Here is a 3,913-nt window from a genome sequence, read left to right on the forward strand (position 1 = left end):
TGCGGCAAAGAAAAAATGAAACGAAACAAAAACAAGGGCTGTTTGGTTTAGGGATCAAGGACTTTCTACTGCTATCACAAAATGGCTGAACAGGGAGAATGTAAGAGATAAAGGCACTGCTTGGGCCCACAGTTTCAGAGGCTCAGGCCATCATGGCAGCTGGAGATCAGCGAGGGAGGGAGGGAGGGAGGGAGGAGGGACAGAACACATACACTGTGTTTTCCCTTTTCTTCTGTTTTATTCGAGGGTCCTCCTAGCATGATGGGAGGGTGCTGCTCACACCGAAGTCTGTTTCTCCTCCTTATTTAATGTTCTTCGGACGTGCCCTCACATGCTCACCCAGGGATCTCCCGCCGTAGCACACAGTGTGAAACTGCACAGTATGCAATGTCCAGGAGCCTTCGCACTCCGACTGCGTTTTGGCTCAGCTTGCACGCGGCACGATTCCGGCTGTCTTAGCTTACCCATTTTTATCTCCTTCACTCAGATTCAGTATCTCTACCCAGCTCTATCGGGCCTTTTTCTGCTCCCAACAGAGTCAGCTGATTCTCCTATTTGGCCTTTGGACATGATGTTCCTGTTCTAATTCCCGTTTGTGTCTCTCATGAGTTATACCAGTGCCCATGAGTGCCAATCTCTTGCTTGGATTTCCAGAGTGGCCTAGAATGGGAGTCTCTAGGGGAGTCTCCATCAGTGTCAAGCTGGTGGTTGGGAGTGGGGTGGCAGAGTCTGGTAGGCTGTCTTATTACAAGTGTCTGGGTAGAGACCTCCAGTGCCATTGGCACTGTGCGGTTATACCACGGCACACTGTGTAAGCTATGAGGTGCGCCATCAAACGCTGACCTCAGTCAGCCACAGAGTGGGTCATTGCCCATTCAGAATAAGTAGTCCTGGTATGTCAGATTAAGCTGCAGACCCTGAAGAAGTAAGGTCCAGCCATGGGGCTGCAGTCAGGAATATGTGTGTGAAGTCCTTCCTGGGGTTCCTATTGTATGTAGCTACAGGGGATCCCAGGTCCCCTCCTTCACAGATGTTGGACACCTCTGTCGATTTGGTCTGTGCCATCCTAGAGGTTGTGTCTAAAGCAGCCCCTGGTTAACTCTCTTAACAGAACAGGCAGGCTCTGTGGATGAAAGATTCCTTTGAAGATTAATACACGAGGAAGTCCAGTTGGCTTAGACACCCCTCTATATTATCAGAAGACACGTAAACATTACATCTATCAATAATGACTATGGATAATCAGTGGAGTCTTTAAACAGTCCGCTGCCATACATTCTAGAGGGATATAAATGACATGGCAGGGCTGAGTAAACGGCTCAGTTGGAAAAATCCTCGATGCACGTCGGAAGGATCTGCGTTTGATTCCTAGCAACCATGCAGAAGCTGTCCGTGGCGGTGTGGACATCTAATTCCGTTGCTGGGGAGGAGAGACAGGTGGATCCCTTGGGTTTACTGGCCAGCCATCCTAGCCACCTTGCTGCCCCAGCCACGTTGGAGAGCTCTGGTGAGTTTAATGAGAAACTTTGTGTATAAGGCAGAGAGTAACTGAGGAAAATATCCAGTACTGACCTCTGACCTCCACATATGGCCATAACATATCTTAGGGTTCACTGCTGAGAACAGACACCACGACCAAGACAAGTCTTGGAAGGACAACATTTAATTGGGACTGGTTTCCAGGTTCAGAGGTTCAGTCCATTATCATCAAGGCAGGAACATGGCAACATCCAGGCAGGCATGGTGCAGGAGGAGCTGAGAGTTCTACATCTTCATCTGAAGGCTGCTAGGAGAAGGCTGACTTCCAGGCAGCTAGGATGAGGGTCTTAAGCCCACACCCATAGGGACACACCTACTGCAACAGGACCACACCTCCTAATAGTGCCACTCCATGGGCTGAGCATATACAAACCATCACATAATGCATATACTTGTGTAAATGTACCCACAAACACACTGCACCCCCAAATGACTTCCTTCATTCATATTCACACTCATGAGAGGTTTTTAATTTCAGGAAACCTTCTTGTAAAAGTCACCATTCAGAGGCAGCTGTGCAGTATCTGACTGTAATCCCCAGTTACAACGTCAAGTTTATCCCAAGCTACATAGTCATAGTCTGCCTCAAAAGAGAATAAAAACATTGGAATTTTTGCTATTGAAGTTGAAATTTTTGCCACTCTTGGCATAATTTGATATAAAAGGTTGTGTGGGTTTTTTCTTTTTCTTCTTCTTCTTCTTCTTCTTCTTCTTCTTCTTCTTCTTCTTCTTCTTCTTCTTCTTCTTCTTCTTCTTCTTCTTCTTCTTCTTCTCCTCCTCCTCCTCCTCCTCCTCCTCCTCCTCCTCCTCCTCCTCCTCCTCCTCCTCCTCCTTCTTCTTCTTCTTCTTTTTTGTGCAGCGAGCTTTATTGATGGTATTCAAGAGAGTAGGGAGGGCCCCTAGGTCCCCTCCTGTTATTATGGGGTCTGGGATGGAATTGTGAGGGAGAGGCTCAGTGTTGGGGCCTGAGTTGGGATGGGGACTCCTCAGCAACTGAGGGCCTCTCTCTTCCTCTCAGTGTCCTTGCTGGGCTGGAGTGGGTGGTCCAGGGTTTCTTACTCCTTGGAGGTCATGTAGGCCATGAGTTTCACCATCCTGTTGCTGTAGCCGTATTCATTGTCATACCAGGAAATGAGCTTTACAAAGTTGTCATTGAGAGCAATGCCAGCCCAAGCATCAAAGGTGGGAGAGTGGGAGTTGTTGTTGAAGTCGCAGGAGACAACCTGGTCCTCAGTATCGCCCAGGATGCCCTTTAGTGGGCCCTCAGATGCCTTCTTCAACCACCTTCTTGATGTCATCATTCTTGGCAGGTTTCTCCAGGCGGCATGTCAGATCCACAACGGATACACTGGGGGTAGGAACACGGAAGGCCATGCCAGTGAGCTTCCCGTTCAGCTCTGGGATGACCTTGCCCACAGCCTTGGCAGCACCAGTGGATGCAGGGATGATGTTCTGGGCTGCCCCACAGTCATCATGCCACATCTTTCCAGAGGGGCCATCCACAGTCTTCTGAGTAGCTGTGATGGCATGGACTGTGGTCATGAGCCCTTCCACGATGCCAAAGTTGTCATGGATGACCTTGGCCAGGGGCGCTAAGCAGTTGGTGGTGTAGGATGAATTGCTGACAGTCTTGAGGGAGTTGTCATATTTCTCGTGGTTCACACCCATCACAAACATGGGGGCATCGGCTAAAGGGGCAGAGATGATGACCCTTTTGGCCCCACCCTTTAAGTGGGCCCCGACCTTCTCCATGGTGGTGAAGACACCAGTAGACTCCACGTCATACTCAGCACCAGTGTCACCCCATTTGATGTTAGCGGGATCTCACTCCTGGAAGATGGTGATGGGCTTCCCGTTGATATCAAGCTTCCCATTCTCTGCCTTGACTGTGCCATAGAATTTGCCATGGGTAGAGTCTTACTGAAACATGCAGACCATGTAGTTGCGGTCAATGAAGGGGTCATTGATGGCAACAATGTCCACTTTGCCAAGTGCAGAGCAGAAGGCAGCCCTGGTAATCAGGAGCCCAATATGGCCAAATCCGTTCACACCGACCTTCGCCATCTTGTCTATGGGACGAGACTGGCACTGCACAAGAAGATGTGGCTGTTTCTGGAACAGGGAGGAACAGAGACTGTGTTTTAAAAAATAAGCTCAATTTTCATTTTAAAAGTTCACAGTAGCTTTGGTAACATTAACATAATTTAAATTTACCAATATTGTATGTGTAGGCACAGCATGTGCATGATGCTACAGCCTAAGTCGAGATCAGAGATCAGATTAGCGGACGTGAGTCTCTCCTTCCACTGTTAACAGCAAGTACCTTGGCTATCTTGCTCTGGTCTGTGACTCAAATTTTAAAAAAACTCAATAA

At 48.5% G+C, this 3,913-nt stretch overlaps 1 pseudogene; it reads right to left on the minus strand.

Annotated features, from left to right (window-relative positions):
- Positions 1-2,594: 2,594 nt before the first annotated feature.
- Positions 2,595-3,636, minus strand: LOC116883691 (annotated as a pseudogene).
- Between the last annotated feature and the right edge of the window lie 277 nt (positions 3,637-3,913).

Source organism: Rattus rattus, chromosome 14, assembly GCF_011064425.1.
Source record: "Rattus rattus isolate New Zealand chromosome 14, Rrattus_CSIRO_v1, whole genome shotgun sequence".
Taxonomy (NCBI): Eukaryota; Metazoa; Chordata; class Mammalia; order Rodentia; family Muridae; genus Rattus; species Rattus rattus.